The sequence below is a fragment of the Protopterus annectens genome, chromosome 9.part0 (genome assembly GCF_019279795.1).
Source record: "Protopterus annectens isolate FY-2018-M chromosome 9.part0, PAN1.0, whole genome shotgun sequence".
NCBI lineage: Eukaryota > Metazoa > Chordata > Ceratodontiformes > Protopteridae > Protopterus > Protopterus annectens.
The window spans coordinates 835,036,339-835,063,499 of record NC_056743.1 but is presented as its reverse complement, the minus strand read 5'-3'; the positions used below and the strand labels follow the sequence as shown (position 1 = coordinate 835,063,499).

The following is a 27,161-nucleotide window of genomic DNA, read 5'->3' as shown; positions in this document are numbered from 1 at the left end:
AGAACTGTTTGGAGTTGTTAATATGAGTTTCCTGAAGGTTACAGTAGAAGTTTTTCTTGTCAGAGATTATTGCTTTTTTTGCAAGATTTCGGTATTAACCTTTTAAGTAGTAGTAACTCCACTGATATGGGTATTAATTACAGTAGATCACCTGTGAACATAAATCTACACTTAATGATATTATTCACAGAAGCTGCACCTGATAAATCATTAACGATGTATGGAGGTAACAATCATACCCCAGCCAGCAAACAAATAAAAAAAATAACTTTCAAATGCTTGCAATTACAAATGGATGTTTTTCGACTGATAGAAGTGGGATAACTAGGAGTTACCGCCGAGAACTGGATCAGCGACTGCCAAACTGGCTCCGTTTAACAAGCGTCCAAAACAAACACAATGAGAAAAAAACCCCAAAAAACAAAAGAAGACGTACAACATGAAGTTAGCAATATGTTGAGATCGTTGGCTGAGCTTCCTTAACAGCCTGAGCAGCACTAGTAAACAGATGGACTGTTGGCCTCTTAAAAAGGAAGGTGCATGCTGACTTTACTCCCTGTCTTCCAAGCAAATCGGTTGACACACTTCTTACCGTGGACAATGTACGCTGTGGAATAGCAAACACTTTTTCATTAAAAAAAAATACACACCAGAGGCAGCATCCATCAGTCAAAGGGCAGCCAGTATTCTAAGGGAAATCTGTTGGCCTCCTAAAAAGGAAGGTGCATGCTGACTTTACTCCCTGTCTTCCAAGCAAATCGGTTGACACACTTCTTACCGTGGACAATGTTGTTGTTGTTGTGTCTTTCGGCTTTTCCCGGTTAGGGGTCGCCACAGCGGAACTCCGGTACGCTAATGATTGGCAGTTGATTTTTACGTGCTGAGTTGCCCGCTCTAACACACAACCTTCAACGAAGGTACGCCCATTCACGCATGTCTCCACAGAAGATGCTCTAGCTGAGAATCGAACGGGACAACGTCTTGCTGTGAGGCGACAACGCTACTGCAGCACCATGTGGACAATGTATGCTGTGGAATAACAAACACTTTTTCATTAAAAGAAATACACACCAGAAGCAGCATCCATCAGTCAAAGGGCAGCCAGTATTCTAAGGGAAATTCTTTACAATGGACAATGCACGCTGTGGAATAGCAAACATTTTTTTCATTAAAAAAAAAATACACACCAGAGGCAGCATCCATCAGTCAAAAGGCAGCCAATATTCTAAGGGAAATCTGTTGTTGGACTCCTAAAAAGGAAGGTGCATGCTGACTTTACTCACTGTCTTCCAAGCAAATCGGTTGACACACTTCTTACCGTGGACAATGTACGCTGTGGAATAGCAAACACTTTCTCATTAAAAATACACACCAGAGGCAGCATATAAGGGAAATCTGTTGGCCTCCTAAAAAGGAAGGTGCATGCTGACTTTACTCCCTGTCTTCCAAGCAAATCGGTTGACACACTTCTTACCGTGGACAATGTACGCTGTGGAATAGCAAACACTTTTTCATTAAAAAATACACACCAGAGGCAGCATCTAAGGGAAATCTGTTGGCCTCCTAAAAAGGAAGGTGCATGCTGACTTTGCTCCCTGTCTTCCAAGCAAATCGGTTGACACACTTCTTACCGTGGACAGTGTACGCTGTGGAATAGCAAACACTTTTTCATTAAAAAAATACACACCAGAAGCAGCATCCATCAGTCAAAGGGTAGCCAGTATTCTAAGGGAAATCTGTTGGCCTCCTAAAAAGAAAGGTGCATGATGACTTTACTCCCTGTCTTCCAAGCAAATCGGTTGACACACTTCTTACCGTGGACAATGTTGTTGTGTCTTTCGGCTTTTCCCGGTTAGGGGTCGCCACAGCAGAACTCCGGTACGCTAATGATTGACAGTTGATTTTTATGTGCTGAGTTGCCGGCTCTAACGCACAACCTTCAACGAAGGTACGCCCATTCACGCATGTCTCCACAGAAGACGCTCTAGCTGAGAATCGAACGGGACGTCTTGCTGTGAGGCGACAACACTACCGCAGCACCATGTGGACAATGTACGCTGTGGAATAACAAACACTTTTTCATTAAAAAAAATACACACCAGAAGCAGCATCCATCAGTCAAATGGCAGCCAGTATTCTAAGGGAACTTCTTTACCGTGGACAATGTACGCTGTGGAATAGCAAACATTTTTTCATTAAAAAAAATACACACCAGAGGCAGCATCCATCAGTCAAAAGGCAGCCAATATTCTAAGGGAAATCTGTTGTTGGCCTCCTAAAAAGGAAGGTGCATGCTGACTTTACTCACTGTTTTCCAAGCAAATCGGTTGACACACTTCTTACCGTAGACAATGTACGCTGTGGAATAGCAAACACTTTTTCATTAAAAAAAAAAAAATACACACCAGAGGCAGCATCTATCAATCAAATGGCAGCCAGTATTCTAAGGGAAATCTGTTGGCCTCCTAAAAAGGAAGGTGCATGCTGACTTTACTCCCTGTCTTCCAAGCAAATCGGTTGACATACTTCTTACCGTGGGCAGTGTACGCTGCGGAATAGCAAACACTTTTTCATTAAAATATACACACCAGAGGCAGCATCCATTAGTCAAAGGGCAGCCAGTATTCTAAGGGAAATCGCCTCCTAGGGTTACCACCTGTCCCACTTTGAGAGGGACAGTCCCTCTTTGGGCAGTTGTGTCCTGACAAAAAATATTAAAAAGAGCAAATGTCCTGAGATTGTAGGACATAATTATGTCCCATATTTTATGTAATAGTTGCATAAAATAGTTATTTCTGTATCTAAAATACCTAAATGTTACAAGAAACATAATAAGCAACTAAACTGCTACAAGAATAAGCTTTCATTTAGGAAAAAAAGTTAAGTTCTATCCTTTGTACTGACCGTGGGTATGTGTCGGACTGTAAAATCTGATGTGTGTCCCGAAAATGTCCCATTGGCCATTTGAAAGGGTGCCTAAGCCCCCCCCCCCCCAAATTTCTTTTCGAACGAATGCGCCCTACTAAATGCTGGATTTCTCCTTTAGGAGCCATAATTTCCCACAACCTGTACAATACGTCAAATCTGCCTCTCTTCTCTCGGATAGTACTACTACTAGTAACAGCTCAATAACTGCCGCTCAGCCAATAACGGGATACATTTTTATAGTTTACTATTTCTACGTGAAAATTTCAGGTTAACAGAAAACTGAGAAGAGTGCAAATCATACTCCAGGATTTCACAGTAGACATTTGTTTTAGGCGGGGACTGTATGGCTGACTGCAGTGTAACCAATGGGATTCACAGATAAAAACACAAGGCCATTAGAGTTGATGTTTGCAGCGCGTGCTCTTGAGTTTCCATAGTAGTCTTTTCAAACGGAGATTTCCGTTTTGACAATAAATTACACTATGTCTGTGCGTTTTACAGGACAGCGTTTCCTTCAAGTAATCTCTTCTGAAAACCTAGGGAACGTTACTAAACAAGGAAACGAGACTTCACTTTAGAAGGGTAATGCCGATTTATTTAATACAGTAAATGCATAGTAATGCAATATATTGTTCCGCTCAGCAACTTCCGTAAAAGTAAGTGTGCAGATTTGTGATTGAAATGTAAGAATCCGGTTTATACCTCTCAACTGGTCAGATTTTCGCAGTCCAGATTTTTGCTTCAGTTTTGGTTATGTTCCTCATAAAATGTGTGGATTTCTAGCATATCTCTGAGGTTTGAAATCACTAAATAATGATAACTCTCTGAGTTTCAGACTTCATATCCTTCAGAAAATGCACCCCAACACAAATCATGTCATTGTATAAGATCACTATTTAAATCTGTCCCTGTTTCCGGGCATTTGTTTCCCGTTATTTTTGATTGTATCGAGATTTCTTGTGCTAAGAGGTATGCTCCGGTTTGTGCTTTCTTTTCACAGCAAAATGACGAGGTGCAAAGCACATCTCCCCGCTGGGTGCATTAGTCCCATACTTGTGCAGAACGTTCCTGATTTTGCCTTGTATTTTACATCCCTTGTAAAATTTTGAATTGTTTTGTAAGTCACTGGGATTTCTGGCCGTTACCAAATGTAAGTCATTAGTGTTTAATTCTTCTTGTTTTTCAATAAATGCATGTTGATGAAAAACATGTTGATGTGTTGCCGCTGTAAGTGAACTAGGGTTATATTTTTAGCACATTTCCGACTTTCAGCCTGTGCCATGTTCTCATTATTGTTATTTTATTCAAAAATGTTTAATATAAGAGACTGTGAGTATGAAATCAGCAACATGCCCTCACTCATAACACAGCTGTAGTATTTCCAAATTATTCCTGTTCATGTAAAACTACATTTATGGCAATTTCCATTAGCGTTGGTGTAGTGTACTTAAAAGTTATTTGGCATAAAGGCATTCAGGTCAGGAATATAACCAATCATTGTTTAATCACTTTACAACTGATCATTTTTTTCTAGAAAGCCGTTTTCCAACATTATTATTTTTAATCCCTGTCTGGAAGGGGATTATATATTTTATGTTTAATTTCTCCGGTTAGTTTATTTATTTTTTAATATTGTGATGGGAATAGACCCTATTCACATCTAATCAGTTTTGCTTTTGTCTTTGGTGTTTGGCAAGAAGCAGCTGCAGCCCCCACAGCGTAGCCCGAACTGTTGTCTTCTGTAGTTTATATGCGGGTTACCTGCACTGCCAATATATATATTTATAATATTTATATAATATAATAATTTATACAAATATTTATATATATATATGTATATATATATATATATATATATATATATATATAAATGTATATATATATATATATATATATATATATATATATATATATATATATAGATATAGATATATATAGATATATATATTTATATTTAAGCATGCAAAGTCTAAGACAGGGTTATCACACCTGTCCCTCTTTAGCCAAGACAGTCTTTATTTGGGCAGTTGTGTCCTGTGGAAAAAAAACATGAAACCTAGCAAATGTCCTGAGATTTGAGGATGAAAAATGGGTTTTGTTGATGTCTTTTAACTCCCCAGATGTGCAGTAGCAAGCCCCGCCTAACACCCAGGATCACTTAGACATCAATGAATGCTCACGAATAATTATACATTACGGTCGTGGTCTGAATAAATATTCATTATATAGAGAAGCTGGACATTCAGCGGAACTGGATATAAATACGTAGTAGATATCTAAAATGTATATAATATACAGCAAATCCGTACCTTCAAAGAGCACCCTAGTGAAACTGTTATGAGGCAGTGTGCGAGAATACAACAAAAGTATTTAAAAAAATTCACAAAGCAACATAAATGAAAGTAACGGAGTGCAGCCGTTACAAATAGGTATTTTCATAGTCCAAATTCCAACTAGAAACGCTCAATCCTGCGCGAAACTTTTATGGGGGTTAATAAGCCGGAAGAAAACCTTGCTGCCGTTACAGTCATGTATGTACCACTACCAACTACGTGTATATAGGGGTTACTGTCTTTTGAGCAATAATTCAGTTTGCTGAACAAAGAAAAAGCATAATGCAATATAGTAAGGGACTAAACCAAGACTGAAGTTATTGAAAATCAGCTGATCAAAGCATCCTGGCTTTTTTGTCTTTGAGATTGTGGAACAGTGGCGATAATAGAATTTTCCCTTTCCCTTTCCCCACTGTAGTGCAATCCCAGAGTTGGTGTATGCAATTAGAAGGGGCCATGGGGAGTGCTGGAATGGTCATGAGGGGTAGCACCAGCAGCCGTTCAAACTGGGAACTTTCTTAGCCAGCAGTACAGAAGCTTGACAAGTGACTGTAGAGGCAGTCTACTTTTGGCAAAAAATGTTCCAGTGAGCAGTCCACTTTTTCTTCGGCATTTCTTTGCTCGACATTTCTACAGGAAGGTAGACTTGTGAGGTGCAAGGGAAACCTTGTAGCCACAAAGTTTTAGTGCTTGTCTGCTTGCTGGGATGTGTTCGCATGCTGTTAAGATCTGTTTATGTAAAAAAAGAAATACAAAAAATAAAAATAGAATGTGAATTACTTTCCTTAGTGGAACTATGGTCAAATAGTTTATGGTGTACCTAAGTTTTAGTGCTTGGCAAGCTTACTTAGAAGGCAACACAATGGAAATGTGCTCTCATGGTCTTAATATGTGTTTCTGTAAAAAAAAACTTCTTTTGAATTGAAACCCAAGAATTACTTACATTAATGTAACTTGTGTGGAATACAGCAGCTGTTTGTAAACTGTTCACGAAGCGCTGTATGCATGATGTGACCAGCTAATCTGCATGGAGTGTCAATAATGCGTCATTAGCATATTCCATCATCGGCCTCTGTTTTGTCAATCATGCAGACCACTCCCATTCCTGCGCGAAATTGTCGGGGGTTTAAAAGACATCAACAAAACCGAAAAATGTTCCCCAAGCTTCCTTTAGTAATTGTATAGAACAATTATCTTCCATATGAAACACCAGTTATTAGAAATGGCATAAATGACTCAACTTCTACAAAAAATAGCATTTATACTGACCAAAAAAAAGACGTCTAGGCTGTTGAACTGGTTGAAGGTACAGAAGATCACATTTCCATAAAAATGTCTCATTTTGGGCATTTGAAAAAGGGGCAACCCTGTGCTAAAAAATATTGTTTTTATTAGCCCAGTTGCTCTTACTACCACTAGAAATATCTGTGGTCATAGTAGTATGGTATATATTCCTGAAAAATACGGGGAATTATACTGAGATGTTGGAAATAGTTAATTGTACCAAACATGAGTAAAAAATAGTTTTATGGTGGTTATAAACGGCATTAGCATTTAAACTTGAGCACAGTATCATAACCCACCAATCAGAGCACCAGCTTTGCATTTTTAAAATCTCTTTTGTTGTTTATTTTCCAAACAAAACATATAAATGTGGAAGAAGACAAAAATGTTATCTTTCACCCTATTTATTTATATTAGCAATGAGACATTTAACGTAGATCATTAACAAAGCTTGTTCTTCATTATGTTGTAGTTTTAAGTATCAAATATACCACTGAATCTGTTACACAGATGATGTACTAACTAATTTCAGTACTAAGCAATCTAATATTTTTCTAATAAATTGTAATCTCGATCAGTAGTAGTCATTGATTTTCAATGGAACTTGGTCCATTGAGTTTTTCAAATGTTAGGGAGTTTGTTTAGATTCTGTAAGTATGCTACTTACAGGCTTAAATTACAATATATATGAACATGTGTTTGTCAGTGCAGATTGACCACTTGCTCTGGGGCTGAATTGTAGCAATGTTGATGTGTAATCAGTAAAATAAGAAAGTGTGAAGTAGATTAAGGTAGTAATCCATAATTGCATTCAAAATGTTGTGTTATTTATAAGATTTGTGTGTGTCTGGTAATATATTTCCTATTTTACTTGTTTTTTCACATTCTTGCCTGTGTGAGCTGTAGTGTTGCTTTGTTGTTTCTGCTACATAAATCTTTATTGAATGTATGTGAAATGCAGAAAGCTTAGTGAGATTAATTAGTTGCCACTTGTTCATTAAATGAGAGAGGGAGAATGTGGGTGATAGGTAATATGACAAGCAGGAGCTATGAGGTATGAAAGTTGAAAGTAAAACTTACAGGACTAGCTCTGGAAGACTGGTGGAAAAGGGGAGAGAGGAGGACAGACAGTTATAGAAGTGAGTATGAGAGGAAATGATACCAATTTAGATTGCCAAATGCATTGTAAGTATGGTGTAACAGAAGAGATAATGTAACTTGTAGAAGTAATAAAACAGAAAATATGAAGGTGATATGAAATAAAATGTGTTGAAAGTAACATTCCGAGGAGTAAATTGGGGGAAAGTGAGAGCTAAATCTTTCAGAGAGAGGGATGGCTAATATGTATAGAAAGTAAGAAGTTAATGGAAGAGTAGATAGAAAAAGAAATAAAAGTACTGGGATGCTACTTTATAGGAGGACTAATGGAGATGAAGCCAAAGGAGGCAGAAGAGCAAAGCCAGTATAAGTGGTACTATGTCTGGGTGGGAAGAATAAAACATATCACATCAGACTTCTTTCAGTTCTAGCTGAATGTCCAGGTAGCACTAGTGAAATGGAAGTTGCTGTGTTCCTGTTAACATTGTCAGCTGCCTGAAGGTTAATAATAAAATCTTTGGAGACTAGACATGCAGGGAATCTAAGAGGCTGTAGCTGGTACTTGGCAGACTCCATTTTGCTTGTGTGAAAGAAGTTAGCATAGTTGCTTCTTGTAAACAAAATTGTGACAGAATGGAGTGTCTAGCGGCTTTTAAAAGCCATTTTACCTTCTGCCAGAGAGGCATTTTGTTTCCTCCTGCTGTACATCTAAACTGGAACCCCTACGAGATGTGCAGTAGCAAATCCCTCCTGCATCACAGCTAATCGCGCCTACAGGGGTGTTAGCAGCGGCACTAAATCACACCCACAATGCCTGATACAAACTTTTAATAAATTAAAATATAACATAAAACACTTTTGTAAACTGGGTTGCAGCCGTAAGGTAATCCAAGTAAGAAACACTGAATCACTCCACGCAAACCATCCGTTTTGGGGAAATAGTGTACAAAGCTAATATATATTGAATTATTGCCATGTCATTTAATGATGCCATGTCCTCAGTGCCTGTCAGTCAACAGTAGAATGCTCAAATCCTAGGCAAACTTAATTTTGTGTGTGTGTGTGTGTGTGTGTGTGTGTGTGTAGGGGTTTACACTATACAATAACCCTAAATTGTCCTTGATTTTGTCTCATTTTATATCCAGTCCCTCGTAACATCTTTGATTTTTCTGGTAAATCACAGAGGATTACTGTCAGTAAATACCACTCAGAATTTTATACATCTTACAGTTCAGAAAATGTATGATGATGCAAAACCTGCTGTTTTATATCTGTCACTGATTTTGCTCCTTTATGCTCATTATTTCTGTATTTGTCCAGATTTCTTAAGCAAAGAAGTTGACCAGCATACTACTGTCTTCTTGTCATGACAGATCTAAAGATGGTAAAACTTTGCATTTGTGCAGTTTTTCTTTTTCATTCTGTAAGTGCAGTATACGGAGCAGATAGAGTTCGATGTACTACAAAGAATTATGATCAGGTCTGTGATCGTAACCCTTGTGTGTTTTGGACATGGATAGATCAAGCTTTGAGCAAGTGGTAAGTTTCTTGGTATCTATGGTTTGAACACATAATAAGAGAGTTATGATTGGCGACCCAATCTTTGTCCCAAATAAAAATAACCTGTTGATTGACATCCCTGTTTGCTTCTAAATTGCAATGCTTTCATGACGCACTGAAACATAATTTTTCTTTGTGACTTCCTTTTTTCTAATGATTCTTTGTCTTCTCATTTGATCAACAACTGGTATTTACTCCTCCAAATGCAAAGAAGATCAAGCTAACATTTTTCAGGTAAGATGGTTTCTGTTTCTGCACTCATAATCTCCACACCTTGTGACTGCACAGCACAGTGTTCCACCACATCAACGCATGACATTGTTGATTCATCATCTAGTTTTCTTTATTCTGTAAGCCTCACAATGGAAGAGTCATGCCATCTACCTTCTGTCAACATCACAGTTTACACAGTTTTGTCAGCATTATCATTTTTTTCCAACAGCATTACTTGCCATATTGTTATTAATGTTAGTCCTCTAGCTTGACTTTTCCTCTCTTCTCAATAACAGCAATCAAAGGATGCCATCTAGGTAAAAGAGTAAGGAAATGTCCTCATTGCCATGGCCAAAATTTTCCGTAGTCACTATAAATACCATTATCGTGGGTGTTAAATTTCACCCTTCACTGCATTCTTTTTTTAATGCAACAGCGAAGACTGACCACTGTATATGTAAAGACTGACCACTATATTGTGTGTGTGTATATATATATATATATATATATATATATATATATATATATATATATATATATGTATATATATATATATATATATATATATATATATATATATATATATATATGTATATATATATATATATATATATATATATATATATATATATATATATAATGTGTATATGGATTTATATTACTTCAAATGTTCGGAAACATGAAATTCATATGATCAAGATCATATAAAGGAGGTTCCAAAAACTTGAAATAAAAGAAAAAACAAATCCACATCCCCCAGATCACCTGCAGATTACATATGCCAACTCTGAGACCCCATTACAGTGGGAAAAGGGTAAATTCCACAATTCCCACTGTACCCTAATCTAATCTACACAGAACTGCTTTAAAGGGGAATTTACCCTTTTCCCTACTGTAGTGCTGCGATCTTGGAGATGGCATATATAATTTGCTGGGGGCTGTTTTTTTTTTTTCTGAGTTTTCGGAAATTTGATCCTATGGTCTCGACTATATGAATCTCAAGTTCCAGAAAACTTGAAGTCATATAAACAACTTTATATATGTCAGCAAACATCGTTGGAGAAAAAACAAAAATGTCAAAACTGAAAACATTCACCTCAAAAGATCAAAATTAAATAAAAAAAAAAATGCATCCCCCACACCACCTGCAACTTATATATATGCAAATGTCAGATTGTACAACAGTGGGGAAAAGGCAAATTCCCACTTCCCACAACAGAGTAATCTCCCGTATATACCTTTGACAAAGCCAACTACACTATAATGCATGCAATATTCAATATTAGTAACTCCAACCATACAAATGCGTGTGTGTGTTCACTTTTTTTTGTTTATTTTCCCTTGAACTGATTAACTGGGGCAGAAAGCTGATCCCATTAAACCTGTTTCAGTCTCGGCATGGGGTGAACACAATGTGAATGTGCCATATTCAGAGTGAATTATGAAATGCATTATATATATATATATATATATATATATATATATATATATATATATATATATATATATATATATATATAGATGTACAGTAGAGATCTGTGGTGGTGGTGCTGCGGTAGCATTATCGCCTCACAATAAGACGCTGTCCGGTTCGATTCTCAGCTAGAGCGTCTTCTGCGTGGAGACATGCGTGAATGGGCGTACCTTCGTTGAAGGTTGTGCATCAGGGCTGGTAACGCGGCACGTAAAAATCAACTACCAATCATTAGCGGACCGGAGTTCTGCTGTGGCGACCCCTAACCGGGAAAAAGCCGAAAGACACAAACAAATATAGATGTACAGTAGAGAGTTGATTATCCAAACTAATTGGGACCTAGGGTAGTTCGGATAATCAGATTGTTCCAATAATCAGACATATAATTGAACCAGATAAAAAAACTTCTAAATTCTTGTTTTTTCTGCACTCAGGAATATCCAGTACTTGCCTATTATCGCAACCACATTCCAAATGTGTGCAAGTAATTCCGGCAAAATGTGAAACCGCTTCACTCCTTAAATTATTTTCTTAAGTAAATGTTTATGTGGCGATACAATAATGTAAAAGGATGCTGAAAGCAGCAAGAAATTATTTTTTTGGGTGGGTCACATCAAGTGTACATTGTCTGTAATGATGAACTGTGTCCTGACTGCTGTCTCTGAAATAGACAGCATTTTCCTGTAGACGTAAGCATGTGAAGCATACACCATTGTATGAAATATTTCTCATACAATTACATTTCAAGTTAAAGTCACTGTAGGCATCTTGCATCTGACAACACTGAGTATATTCACATCTCCTGGAGTCATGCAAACCAGGCACAGTACAGGCATAAATGCACCACACAGTTGAGACTGAGACCTGATTTTATGTATTTTTCATGACCACTAAGAACAACACGAACTGCTGCATAGTCAACATATGTCGAATTCTTTTAGTCCTGTCAAAATATGATCAATTCCTGTGTAACTAGCTGTCACCTGTGAAAATGGAAATGTTTTTGTACTGTAAATGTTTCACATGACAGAAGTCGCTAACCTGCAATGACAGCTTCAGTACGCGATTGCAGACTGTTGGCTTCCCCTTTCACTGAACTGTTTTTAATTTTATACCAGTAAATGTCAAAGGTGACTCATTTGTCGAAACTTAGAAGGGTACTAACATTTTAAAAACACATCACTGAAAGGGGAACACGACATTCTGTAATTGTGTACTGAAGAGATCACATTTCGAATGTGGTTGCGATAATACACAAGTACTGAATATCCTTTTCAACCATTCAGCGATTCCAGTGGACAATAAAGAATATTTTTTGCACAAGAGCTGTCTACAAGCTGAAATAACATGTTCAAGCAAATGCATATAATGTTTACATATTCAGACTTTGATTTTTACTACCCAAAAACTTTGGAAGGCTGGTTCTGATAATTAACGTTTCTGATAATCGACATTCGGATAATCGACTCTCTCCTGTAAATATCAGAGTTGGCTTGAGGGTATAAAGGCAATAGGTACAATACATTATATACAGAGTGACATTTCAAAATGTAATGTATACATGCATTATATACAGAGTGGATATCCTGAGTTGGTACACTGAAAGAATCGCAAAGAAAAGTGGAGTCTGAGCAATGTATGTAGAGGACGAAGGGTAGGAAGAAAGTAAGTTATATGACTAGACTGATAGCAGTTGCATTTTCCTAGAGTCTTGTAATGTGCTTTTATTTCTGACTGGAAAATAAGGTTAAGAGGAGTGATCTTTAAGAAAAGAAGGGAGAAATTCCCACAGTGTAGGACTAGGGACTGCGAAAACATGTCTGTGCAGTGAAGCTTAGTTTGGGAGGTTTGGAGAAAAGTGCCAAATTTATTTTATGCATGCATGTATGTACATATGTAGATAATATACACACACAGCTAGCCATGCCCATGATTGATTATTTATTTACTTTCACTTTGTTAACTGAGTGCTCCGGATTGTGTGGAACTCTGCATTTGTGACTGATTTACCCACTGTTCTGTATTGAACAGTCATGGCTCCGCTTTGTGCTTTTTGACTGGTTTGTATACTGCAGTTAAAAACAATTGGCGTAGTGGTATACAAGCCAATCAAGCATCTGTTCCTGTGGCAGATGGGGCCAGTAGGGAGGCATAAAATATGGCCAGTCACATGCCACTACTAGTTTTTGCGCCAGTGCAATACCTTCAAAAAAGGTATTGTAGGGCGCAGCACAGAAAGATATCACACATAGATTTATGACCAAGGAAGTCTTAGTCATCCTGGTTGGTGATTACTAAGCTGAGGAGGATTTATTTGAACATTCATTTTTTTTGCTCTGATCACGGATAAGAGAATGGGATACAGAGACTGGACATGGAGGCACCGATTGAACGGGAGTTGCTATGGGCAGTGCAATTCATCTGGTAGAGTGACTGTATACTAGACCACTAACAACCTGATGGAAAGAGCTTACAAAAGGGCTGAATTTGCTTTACTTGAGATGGGATGGTTGTGGTAGTGCTGTTGCTGCCTGGGAGCTATACCTTTGCCTTGGATTATTTATTCGTTCTTCCTGACTGCATTTAGGGATTGTTGACTACTGAACTTGCGGAGCTGCAGATGGTTTGTTTTCCTTATTCGGCAGAGGTAAGTGGCTGAATGTGTAGAGTGTAGGAGTAATTAAACATTGTCTCGCACAGGACTAGAGTTCTGGATTTTTGCTGTATGTTTGTTTTCTGGCAAATCACTGAGGATTAAAGTCTTCAAATAATGACATATATTTAAGTTTCAGACTTCATATCCTTCAGAAAATGCATGCTAACACAAATCCTGTTATTTAAGCAACTTGCTAAGTTTATAAGAGCAGTTGCTGTAATTTGGTGCTTGTACATTTATTACTGTAGAATATTTTCCTGTAATTTCAAATTTCAGCATTTCGAGATCATGAAGCCGAAACCATCACAACACCGACACTTACAAAGCCGAAACCAGAACACCGAACATACAGCACACACCACACACAAACCATAACACCCACACCACAAAACAAATAAACACACCAAAACACCACACAGGCACACCTACAATACCCCCACACCCCCTACTTATATATACCAGCTTCGAGCTTGCACAAACAGAAAAAAAGAAAACAATCACACACAGACATTCTACAGTCCCTCGCGTGTACACACACACACACCCCAACACATCCAACACTCGCATCTCAACGTACACCTCCCTAACCTAACCCACATGTACCAGTCAGAAAAACGCTCACATACTCCCTTACCCGACATTCCGAACACCATCCCAAACAGACACTTTACGTAACATACCGGAAATGCGTAAGCGTGGATTTGAGATATTCAAATTCGCTCTTATGCACTTTTGACATTCTGAAGTTTCATCTTCATGGTCTCGAAATGCTAAAATTTGAGATTTCAGCATTTCGAGAGTATGAAGTGAAATCCTATATATAACAGAATAGAAAATTTTCTCCTGCAAATATTTCCTTGACTATTCATTACTGTTTATAACTTACTAATGTAGATAATCTTAAGTTCCTTTTATCTTCTTGCCAGAGACAAAGAACCATACCAGGTTTTCCAATGCAACGTTTTATTGAGGTAAGAACTATGCATAAGATTCAAACAACATAGTTTGTTTATTTGTTTTTTTTTTTTTTAACTTAACTTTGCTTGTTTTACTTTTGTATTGACCAGTGCCTGATTTTTAACTCCAGTGTTGGCTCTGCCCCTTTTAATCCCTCCTAAAAGTGGTGACTTTTGGAGAAAATATGGTGAATTATACTTAACAAATGGCAAGGATTAGCATTATAAACTTATTTCAGAAAATGTATATTAATTCACATTCTCTGTTTTGTCAATGTCTCAAGATAATAGTAATAATATTTTAAGTGTCCCCTGATTTATTTCTGGATTTGTTTTTGATTTGTTGCGCGGTAGACTGGTCACTGAAAAAAGGTGGTGCATTACATTTAATAAATAATTGTAGATGACTTTTATTTTAGAAAGTGTATATTCACATTCTCTTATTCTGTTAATGGTAGCAGTATTTTAAACATTTTCCTGATTAATTCTTTGTCTCCGATTCTGCCCTGATTTGTCCTTTCGATGAGTTAACAGATTTATTTGGGAGAAGACATGGAGGGGTTGGAAAAGCAGGTGCCTAAAGAGTATTTCTTTAATACTTGCTCTTGAATACTGTTATGGTTGTGATTTTCGTCTGAGTATGTTGCATTTTATCAATGGTTTCTGCTGACTTTTTATTTTATTTATCAAAGTGTGTCTTATTGAATTTTACAAATGTACAGTATTTGCTAACTTGCGCGGCCACGGTGGTGCAGCGGTTAGCATTGTCGCCTCACAGCAAGAAGTTCTCTGGTTCGATTCTTGGCTGGGGTGCCTTCTGTGTGGAGTCTGCATGTCCTCCCTGTGGTTGCGTGGTGTTCCTCCCACATCCCAAAGACATGCTGTAGGTGGATTGGACACTCTAAATTGGCCATAGGCATGAGTGCATGAGTGTGTGTGCCTTCTGTGGAAGGTTGGGCACCGGGCTGGCAACTCGACACCGTAAAACTCCACTGCCAATCATGAGCAGACAGGTGATCCGCTGTGGTGACCCCTAACCAGGAAAAGCCGAAAGAAGTAGAAGAAGACAGTATTTGCTAACTTAATACTTCTAGCAGAAAGCCTACTTCAACCAGGCCCCATGGAAATGGTGCGTTTTCACGCAATTCAAAAAAGGGTGTTCCACATTTTGACTGTTTGTCAAACATTGATAGGGTCTGTGTTCCACATTGGCCTCAAAAGAGGTTGAGACCTATGGGTCAGAGGTGGTACTCATACTAACTAGAGGAAGTTTCCCTACTCTCTTCACAGAAGAGGTAGTGATTCACACAGGGTACTCCCAGCTGCCTCTGCACTAAGAATGGGAGGAGTGGTGCTCGATGGGGTGGGTAGCCCTGCTGCATGAATCGTGGAGAAGGTTGAGATGGCAGTTGATGGTATAGCTCATTCTGTTATCATTGAGAGTGTTGCCAACTTAGTTATTGTTGTAGGATGTACAAATGGGCAGCATTTAGCTCTTCTGGCAATGAACTGAGCAATCAAGAAGTTCTGGTTACTGAAGTATGTGATTGAAGGTTGGATGATATGACGTTTGTCTGAATGATGGAATAGGAAGATCCTTGTAAAAATTCAGTAGTATCATGGGCTAACATTATGGAAAAAGTTTTTGCAGTGGAGAAAATGACAGAAACCTGAGGTACTGTGTACTAAAAGAGCTGAATTTGTGACTGAGTTAGTTAAAAGGGTAGGAGGTCAAGGAATGCGACCAACTATTTGAAAAAGGAAAGGCATACAGTTAGGATTAAATCAAAAAATGATTAAATAATTGACAGATAATGTGTGTGGAACAAAACTGTGTTGCCATTGGGTTTTTCAGCTGGTGACGTAAGATCTTTTATACATTTGGGAAAATAAACATTTTGTGATCTTACATTTGAAATGGATATCATGTTGGTTAGATTTATACTGTGTGTTGAAAAAATATTTTTCCTTGGAATTCATTTATTTTTTTCAGATCAAAAATCTGTATTAAAAAGACTTTTGCAATTTAGGTCTAATGAGATGGATATATATATATATATATATATATATATATATATATATATATATAGGATATAAAATTGTGTGTGCTTAATTTATTTGAAAAAGTGAGCAGTGTATAAAAAAGATGACAGAAATTAATGGAAGGGGTGGGAAGTAGAAGGGATTTTGGCGGTTCAAAATGATTCTGTTGTCTATGTACCTAGTCTGATTTATGTTAATAATTTGAGAACTTTGAAGCATGTAGGTCAGCCAAAGACCCATTTCTTTTGTGGGTACTTGCCATATTTAATTAGTGAATGTGAGGAAAAGGGGAAAAAGGTCATACCATGAATAAGTGTGAAGCCAAGTATAAAATGTGTAAAAATTATTGTAATTTGTGGCTTGATTGTGAAGAATGTATTTCATAATGAAGAAAGTAGAGATGATGAAGAAGAGGAGTGAAGTTCTTTCATCAGATGAGAGTAGAACAAGAAAAATAAAGTACAATTAAGAGAATGTAGGGATAGAAAATAAATGTGTTATTAGCTGGCGAACAAACTGATGAAGATAACCTGTAGATGTTTATAGAAAAAAAGGTTTCTATATGACAGAGTAAATTTTAAGGGAAAGGAAAATTAAGATTGACTGTTTGCATTTTGGAAAAAAAGGGAAGGAATAATTTAAAGTTAGTTTCTTTGAATGTAGATAGTTTAGTGAATAGAATCAGGAGGACAAGTATTTTGGAATGGTGTGTGAAGTTAAAGGTGGATGTAATATATATATTTTTTCTTTTTCAGGATATCCGGTTTAATAATGATTCTGATAAGAGTTTAAGTGGAAAAGATTTGTGGTGGAACAGTTGGGTGGAATTTAAGACAAGTATGTCCAGGATTATATATTTTTTAATTTCATGACAAGGTAAAAGTTTTGGATTTGACTGTGATAAAAGCTGGGAGAGGGTTGAATGTAGTTGTGTGTTGGGATAGACAGGTGTACAGATTAATAGGAATGCATACTAGTATGAAAATTTAAGAGCGGAAGAGTTGTTTGAAACAAGTATGTCATTGTTAGTATGAATATTATAATGGGGGATTGTAATTATGATTTTAGAAAAGAAAAAAGAATACGTAATAGAACATTTGAGGAGGTAATGAAATATGGAGGTTTACGGATATGAGATGGGAGTAACTGGACATATAAAAGAGGACAATTAAGAAGAGAAATTGATCATTATTTTATATATGTCAAGACAGGTGAAAGAAATTGATGGAAAAGTGGTATCTGCTGGATTTTAAGATAATGTTGCAATAAGGATAGATTTTTTTTTTCTTTAAACATGAGACATGCGCAAATTTACATTTATATAAAACTAATCAAACTGTATTAACAAGTTCACGTGTACAAACATTCTACTTCACATATATTGCTATATTATCATATAACCAAAGCAACGTTACATAAATTGTTCAGTTCCTGCCCTTTTTTAAACAAGAAATATCTTTATTAAACCATCACTTACGACATAGGCAACCATATACATTTATATAAGTGAAAACAAACCACACCAGCACAGTCTTAATTACAAGCATTTTACATCACAAACCATACTGACACACTCCCAGTTAAAAACATTATACATCACTTATACTCTATCCAGTCATTTTCAGTCAAAGATTACATAGCTCATTTAAGTCCAACTTTCTTTTAAACCTCATGCCTCCCCTGTATGTATTGTTCCCACAATTCCCATTTTTTCCTATGTAGTTTGCTCTTACCCTTATCTAAAGATCTCCATTCCAGTTGTTTTATCTCTATTACTATATTTACTACTTTTAGTATAGTTGGTTTAGATTTTAATTTCCATTTCCTAGTAATTGCTTTTTTGGCAGCCACCATAATTAGACACAACAAGGTCTTACCATGTCTGGGCAATTCCGATTCTGTATCATAGCTCAGAAAAATCATCTCCCTCGTCACACTAATCTGCCCACCCAGCATGTCCAACAATGCGTTCCGCAGGGAATCCTTGAAGACTGCCAACTTCCCGTGCTCCCAGAAAATGTTCCCAATTACCTCTTTATGCCCATCACACCTCTAACATTTGCTGTCTACCCGAGAAAAAATTACTTTGGGTATAAAAATATCTATGTATACATTTCCATAAAAAAATCCTAAATCTTCTAGATTTTGTTGCGTATTTGGGAGACATACATATAATTATCTAATCTCTCTTCCCAATCCTTTCTAACTTCCTCTGATTGATTCTTATAGTTATCATGGAATATTTTATATGCTGTACTAATTATTCTTATTTTAATTGCAACTTCCGTTCTAGATTCTAAAAACTCTACTAGTGCCGGTCTTTCTTTTAGGACCCCCCCTATTTCTTTCTCTTTGCCTATATTCTGATATCAGTCCTTGATAGGGAAGGCAATCTCTAACCTGCAGTTCAAATAAATTATTGGCGTCTTCCCATTCTATCATCTTTCCCGCTCTAGTTATTTACTCCCAATACCTTGGTTCCTTTGCCAGTTTTCTCCAATAAATTCCAGCCTCCTGTTGTCTATATCTCTGAATGCAGTCATCCCTGTAGGGAGAATTTCCTTTCTCCATTCCCATGTTGGCTTAGTTCTTAGGATACTTTCTGCTACTTTAACAATAATCATATAGCATATTTTATCTATATTCTCCCTAAAGGCCTGCATCCAAATTCTCAGTCTCTCTGTTTCTTGAGCTCCCTCCCGATTCATCATCATCCCATTCCACTTTGACTTGTTATAGTTTTCTGCTTGTGCTATGTATAGGAGCCTTAGCTGTGTAGCTCTGAAATACCCCTTCAAATCTGGTAATCCCAATTTGCCATGTTCTACTGGAAGAATCAGTTTATCCCACTTGACTCTTGCTGTCTTCCCCTCCCAGATAAAGTTCTTCAGCTCTTTATTAATTGCTATCCACAACATCTGTGGTTGCTAAAATGTATGCCTGATCTGTGTATAAGACTAATGGGATTAAAAACATTTTAACTGCTTGTATCGTACTATCCATATAGCAAAGCTTCCATTTCCTCAGTTTTTGTATTATCTTTTGTTTAATCTCTTTCCACATATCCTTATCTGTCGCGCCAGAATCATTTTTAATCCATACTCCTAAATAATTAATTTTATCATGTCCCCATAAATATGGATATTGCTGAACCAATTCATATGTGGGTACATAAGTTACCTCTATTGCCATTGTTTTAGCTTCATTAATTTTGTATCCGGAAAAGATTTGAAACTGTCTCAAAATGTTCCATGACACTGTAATGCCTCTCTCTGGTTTTGTCGAGTATAAAATAATATTGTCTGCAAACAGAGACAGCTTTTCTTGACTACCATACCAGTTATATCCTTGAATTTGTGTCCCTTATTTTCTTTGCCAATGGTTCTAAGTATAATGCAGATAACAAAAGGGGAAAGAGGACACCCCTGCCTAGTTCCTCTGCTCAAGTAGAAATTATCAGAGAGGATCCCACCCACTTTAATTTTCACTTTCGATCCCTCCTATATCCGATCCCTCCTATATCCTTCTAATCAACCTTGTATTTTTTTTCAGGAAATGCAAATGCTTCCATTGCCCTTCTCTGTCAAATGCTTTCATTGCCCTGCTCTGTCAAATGCTTTCATGCCCTTCTCTGTCAAATGCTTTCATCTGCATCAAAACCCACCACCACCAACTGTATTTTCTTACATTCTGCTTTGTTCTGGATCATCAGTGTTCTGTTAATGTCAAATGTTAGCCGGCCCTCCACAAAACCACATTGATCCATATCTATAAATGTTGGCATTACATTTGCCATTCTTTTAGCCATTATAGACATGAACACTTTATAATCATGGTGTAGTATTGGAATGGGCCTGTATGAAGCTGGAGCTGATGGAATTATAGCTACCACTGCTTTCTTCTAGGATGTTGGTACTTCTCTTAAAATGCTTTTAAAATCTTCCAGATCTTTATCCTTTTTTTTCTCTCCTAGCTTCCAAACTTCCACAGGAATTCCATCTATTCATGAGGACTTTTCTGAAGATTGGTTAGACATCACAATTTTTATCTCCTCTCCTCCTAGCCTAATCTTTAGTAATTGAGCCTCATCTACCTGTACCCTTGGCATATTTAATTCTTCCATAAACATTTCCATTTGTATCATTTCTTGATTTCCATATTTCTCTGCTTTATACAGACTTTGATAGAATTTCCCAAATATTTATAATACCTCTACAGGATCCCTTGTCACCTGCTTTCTTTTGCCTGTGTTGTTGTGCTAATTTTTTTTGTGCTCTACAGTTATTAAAAAAATTGCTTAACTGGAATCTTTCTAAACTCTTGTATATTCTCGAGGTAATCCCTTATTTTCTGCTTAGGAATCTGCAGTTGATCCTGTTCTTGTTCTGTGAGATTCCCCCGATACTCCAATACTTTAACATTTGTCAATCCCTCTAAATAATTCTTGTTACTTCTTAACCATAGCTCCCTTTCTTTTATTTCTACTCTATTTTTAAACTCCACCTTAATTTTATCCCACTCGTTATATTTTCAGAAGTAGTTTCTGTCCTCTCGAATAGTTCCTGAATAATCTCCACTATTCATTCCTTAAATTTCTCCCTTTTCATCAGATAGGTGGGAAAGAGCTAGTGTCTCATTTTTATTTTAGTACCCTGTGTTTTTATTTTAGTTATTGGCACATGATCTGAAGTAGTCATTGGGTGCATATCAATACCTTCAAGTGCACACGTTCCTATGAAATGCAAATACTGTCTAGTGAGAGAGAGAGAGAGAGAGAGACACTCCCCAAAGCAGTTTTCCAGACAGTAATGACCTGAAGTAGAGGATATACTTTGAGTCCCTCACAAGTCCCACATTATTACACTGTAATCTCACATTAATGGTTTTGTTACTGTTCATCTCCATCTCCCAAACCTAGTCTTTGCTTCATTTCCAGTGTACTCTCAATTCTTCTGTTCAACATTTTCCATTGAAACAGAGGAAAAGGTTTCACAGATATAGTATCTCTGTGGTCTTTATTACCAGAAGAACAAGAAACATTTTTTTTTCTGTTTCACACCTCACTTTTTGTAGGACAAAGTTTTGCCAGACAAACGTTTGTGTTTCCTCCTTAGCATGTACTTCATCAAAAATTATCTTATCCCTCCAGGAAAGAATACCTTGAAGACAACTGGGTACAGCAATATGAATCTTACACCTGCACATCTCAACATTCCCTGAATTGTAGAATTAATTTACTCTTCTGCCTTGTGTACAATGAGTAATCAGTGAATCTCACACCTGTACATCTCAACATTCCCGGAGTTGTAGAATTAATGTACTCTTCTGCCTTGTGTACAATGAGTAATCATTCTCCACAAATGCTCTGCTTTCAGTTTTCGTATTTTGTCCTTGTGCCACAGTTTTGTCAGAATCAACTCCTTCTGCTGGTAGGATTGCATCTTTACTATTAAAGGTCTAGGTTGCTTTCTCATGGCCAGGTTTGGAGCATGCATATGATGTGCCCTTTCAAACAACAACTCCTGCTGTGGAATACCAGTCTAGTTGCTTATTTGTGTTTTCCTAAAAGTAATGCAGTCTGTTCCCTCCAGCTTCCTGGTATAGCTGAAGATCTCCGGTTTCCCTATATGTTTTGCCCTCTAATTCTGTTTTTTTTTTTTTTTTTGAGAGTAGTCTTATATTCAGCCAACTTTTTATTCATTTCAACCTCTGATTTTTGCAGATTTATCACCTCATCTGAATATTTGTTTAAAGCTCCTTCCTTTTTTTGCATGTGTTGATATACTCCATTTTTGTTTTTTAACCAAGCCTGTGTGAAGTTGTCTTGTATCTTTAAGTAGGTTAATGTAAGCCATGTCTGGAATTGCATTGCTTTTTGCTGAACAGCTACAGAACTTTCTTCCTTACTTTTTTAGCTGATTTTTGTCCAGATGCTCTGTATTTTTTTCCCTGGCATCCAGTCTTGGATGGCATCGGATATGATTTTTTTTTTATTGTAAAAGTATGCAGGGATGGCAAAAGTAAGCTTTTGTAAAGTATTTGAATGGTTGGAGAATGTTTGTTTTTTTTGTGTAAAATTAAATTTATTTGGAAAAAAAAACAGGAAAGAAGTGATAGAGATCAGTTATACTAAGTAATTCAGATGATATGATTTTTTTATGAAAATCGTGCAGATACATTTTTGTAGAGTTCTAGATGATATGGGATGAAAGGGTGGAATAGGAAAGATTTGTTATTTATGGTGAAAGTAGTAGATGCTTTATTGTACAGGGAAGGGGAGGTTAAAATGATGGTGGGATATGTTGATACTGCTTTTGACAATGGTCATATTTAGTTATGGAGGATAATTGAGCAATATGTTACTTAAGGAGACATTTTAGAAACTATTAAATGTGCTTATGACAATAATTTTTTTATTTATTTAATGGGTGGATTCATAAGTAGATAAAATTAAAATGCAGAGAGAAGCAAGGGAGTCCGATTTTGTTTGCTTAGTGATGAATGCGTAAGAGGAGAAATTGAGTATTACATGAAGACAGCTGAATATAAGATGCAGGGAAGTATTAGGATTCCATAATATTGTGATGATCACAAAAAATAAGTTATGGATGAAGGAAGTATTCATTGGTTATCTGAATTATTGAAGCAGGTTGCTTTAACATTAAGGGAAAAAGTAAAGGTTTAGGAGATAGTGATATAGAAGAAGGTATTTTCTAGATATGAAATTAAATTGTTAGGAGTGAATTTGATAAAGTTGAAGTTTGAAAGAGCGGGATGATTTAATAGAAAAGTTAAAATAAACAGGGATGTACTGAAGATCATTTAGAATTTTTTAGGAAAATGGTTTATTTGCTTAACTCCATGTTGATAGTACAATTGGCATATTTAGCTAACACTTATATGATTCCAATAGAGAAAGAAAAGGAGATTTTCTATATTTTGTTTCAGGAATATATGAAGATCTAGACTGAACATGTTCAAAGGGGGTGTTTTTATTTGAGCTGGGATGAAAGAGGATTGCATTTAATATATTTTATTGTTTTTTGGTGCTTCTTTGCATTTATTTTGGATTTTAGGTAAAGTAAAGTTGGCTAACGAATACTTTAAGAAAATTATGTAAGATTACGTATCATGACTTTTTTGGGAAAAGAGCTAGAAAATATAAGAGAAAAAAGGGAGAGATGTGGAAATTAAAAATTATCAAGAAAAGATAGTATCATAGAAACTAAATTTGGAAAAATGTGGATAATGGAAGAATGTGATACAAATCTGTTAGGTCAAGGTATGTAGTTAATCTGTGGGAGGGACTTGAAGGGGAAATGACTTTAAAATTATAGTAGTACGTCAATATTTTTTAATGGCGATTACCAGAAGTTTATTTATAGTTAAACTGAGAGATGAAATAATAACTCGTTTTTAGAGACAGTATGTAAATTTTGGAACCAAGTAGAAACAGTGAGTCATTTTTTTAAGAATTTAATAGGATTAAAAAGTTATGGGAAGTATTAATCGAAGAGAAGAAATTTAATATGGATCCGATATTGTATGGTTGGAGTGGAAAGAATATGAAGCTATATAAGCAAAATATTAACAGAAATATGTTTATATTTTTTATTTATTTCATTTATTTAATATTTGTTTACTGGGAAAGTCCGACTTGGAACAAAGCCAGTTTTCAGCAGAGGCTCAGGGAGAAACGCTCCAGACACATGTCTTTATAACATGGGAGGAAACCCACATAACGCATGGAGGACATGCAGACTCTGCACAGAAGGCACCCCAGCCAAGAATCAAACTGGAGAGGCTCTTGCTATGAGGTGACAATGCTACTGCTGCACACTGCGCTATCCAAGTAGGATTTGGAATGTAAGTGTGAGTAAGTAATTGCTTAATAAGGTTTAAATGTACAGGAAGTTTTGTAAAGAATCAGACTTTTGTTATGGAAAAAGGAGTGGGTGTCATGTATATATTGTATTAATTTGTATAGATATGATCTATTTATTTGTTCTCATTAATTCACAGAAGCATTGAGAGGCAAGATTTTATATGTAAATGTGATTGTATAGATATGTAAATAAAGAACCCCTATTCTTTTTGATGAATGCCATAGGATCTTTTACATCTACCTGATTCCAACCAACTCAGGCAGATGGGGCCTTGGTTTAACTTCTCATCTGAAGGGCAGCACATTCAGTACCCAGTGTACTCCGTGTCAATATTCGGAAATTAATCCAGCTATATGTTACCTTTTAAGTGTGTGGGTGTTTTGTGTGTGCGTGGGTGTTTTGTGTGTGTGTGGGTGTTTTGTGTGTGTGTGTGTAGTATACACATATAATATTTTATATATATATATATATATATATATATATATATATATATATATATATATGCGTTTGTGTACAAATATATGCACTTTTTTTAATATGCACACATTGTTGTGACATAGATGCATATGTATTATATTTGGACTAATGTGTATGTATGATTCACATAAATTTTATACATATGTGTATATATATATATATATATATATATATATATATATATATGTGTGTGTGTGTGTGTATATATATATATATATATATATATATATATATATATATATATATATATATATATATATATATACACTGAAATATCGAATTTCAGTGTGTGTGTGTATATATATATATATATATATATATATATATATATACACTGAAATATCGAATTTCAGTATTTCGCGCCCATAAAGTTGAATCCTGGAAGGAACAAAAACTCAGAAGCGCGAAATTCAAAATCTTGCATACCAGAGATTTTGAATTAGCGCTTCTAGTGTTTCGCTGTAGTTATGGATTCAGGTAAGTGCTTATGTGTTAAAGGGTTTTGGTTAGGGGCTGTGGTGTGTGTTAGTGTGTTTGTTTTTTTACTGTGATGTGTGTGTGCGAGGAGAATGTAGCTTGTGTGGTGGTGTTTTGTGTGTTTTTGTATGAAGTGTGACCTCGGAGTTAGAATATATAAGTGGGGGGGGGGGGCAGAAGGTGTGTGTTTGTGTACAGTAGAAGCAGTAATTCAAAATCTCCGGTATGATTCGATATTTCAGTATTTCGAGCTTCTAAAGTGAATCCATATATATGTGTGTGTCTGTGTGTATGTATGTGTGCATAAAATATATATATATATATATATATATATATATATATATATATATATATATATATATATATATATATATATATATATATATATATATATATATATATATATATATATATATATATATATATATATGTGTGTGTGTGTATCAGAAATCGGCTCAGGTAAGTCAGATTTGTTTAAATGTACTTTCGTTCAAATACAGTACACCTATATATAGATATAGATATATATGTGTGTGTGTCTATATATCAACATAAACATGCATGTGTTTGATTGGAATATATAGAGTAATTCCCTAATGCATTATAAAGGGTTTTACTACATTTATATGAAAACAAAATTATAGCGGACAGCTAGTTTGTGTGTACTTTTAAACTGTTTGGAACTGTTTGAGGAATTGTGCAGAGAATGACAGTTGTCAGTTCTATACTTGCAATGCTTCATACATTTTTTTTATAATAGTCAGTGTGGCAAGCACTGTGCACTATGGTATAGCATCCTACATCAAGCAGGTTGTTTGAATCTGGCCATCGGAATCCAGTATGTGTGATGTGATTTTTTTTTTTTTTGCTCAAGAGAGCGGAATACAGCCCATTTACCAAATATGTTTTTATTTGATTGTATTATTATGTCTACATTTGGTTGTATTGTATCATAAATAAAACATATCATACGTATTTCACCAGGAAAAGGCACATTGCTGTTAATACTTGTACAGTAACTTAGAAAGGAATTAGTAGCTAAAGCTGTGGAACATCTGAAGTTCATGCTGTAGAATTCTGCAGCTCGATTTTTTTTATTATGACGGAATGGTAAAAGCCCAGATTCAGCGACTGCCCTAATACAGAGCTGGGTGGTCCTGTACCATGAAGATGTGCAGCAGTACGTAGAACTGGTCTTGCAGCCATGCTGACTGTTAATACAGGACACAAGTTACTTGTCCTATGCAGATCACTTCAAGGCCCTATCCCTGTATTCGGTCTCCTATAGGCTGTTCAGGGGTGATCTATGTCTGGCATACAAGGCTTTGTCAGAGCCTACTCTGATCGACCTCCTGCATAACCGCAAAACCAAACAACACCAGATTTACCTGTTCTAAAGACTTAAACTTTGCCTATAATATATAAATAGGACCTGCTGGAGAGACAGGTATATATCCCAGAGATTACCCCATCTCTGGAACAGGCTCCCATCCATGTGAAGCAGAGTTTCTCCTTAACGCAGTTCAGGTGTAACTTGGACAATTGGAAATTCATCCCTGGTTTGGCACCTGTCTCTAATGGGCACAGTCATCCTGTAAATGGTTCATCTCCCAGGGCTCTGTTTGTAATGTTTCACCTTCCAAGCCCCTGCTTACACTTATCAAAGGTACCAGAACTTGTCAGAAGTTTGGGATGCATGGCTAGGCTTAAAAAGGCCGTTGTGGTAGTGTAGCTTAGAAAAAAACCTATGAACCTATTCCAGGGAGAGGCATATGC

The 27,161-nt window shown here is 36.3% G+C and overlaps 1 protein-coding gene across 2 annotated transcripts in view; it reads left to right on the top strand.

Moving 5' to 3' along the window:
- Positions 1–27,161, top strand: part of LOC122811581 (uncharacterized WD repeat-containing protein alr2800-like) — a 1,490,464-nt gene that overhangs the window by 416,745 nt on the left and 1,046,558 nt on the right. The window contains exon 1 of one of the 2 annotated variants that reach the window (XM_044083512.1): positions 3,134–3,510. The exons of the other annotated variant lie outside the window; for it this stretch is intronic. The gene's annotated coding sequence lies outside the window, so the exon portion shown is untranslated. Of the gene's footprint in view, positions 1–3,133; positions 3,511–27,161 lie in introns of those variants that run through there. 2 annotated transcript variants of the gene reach the window in all.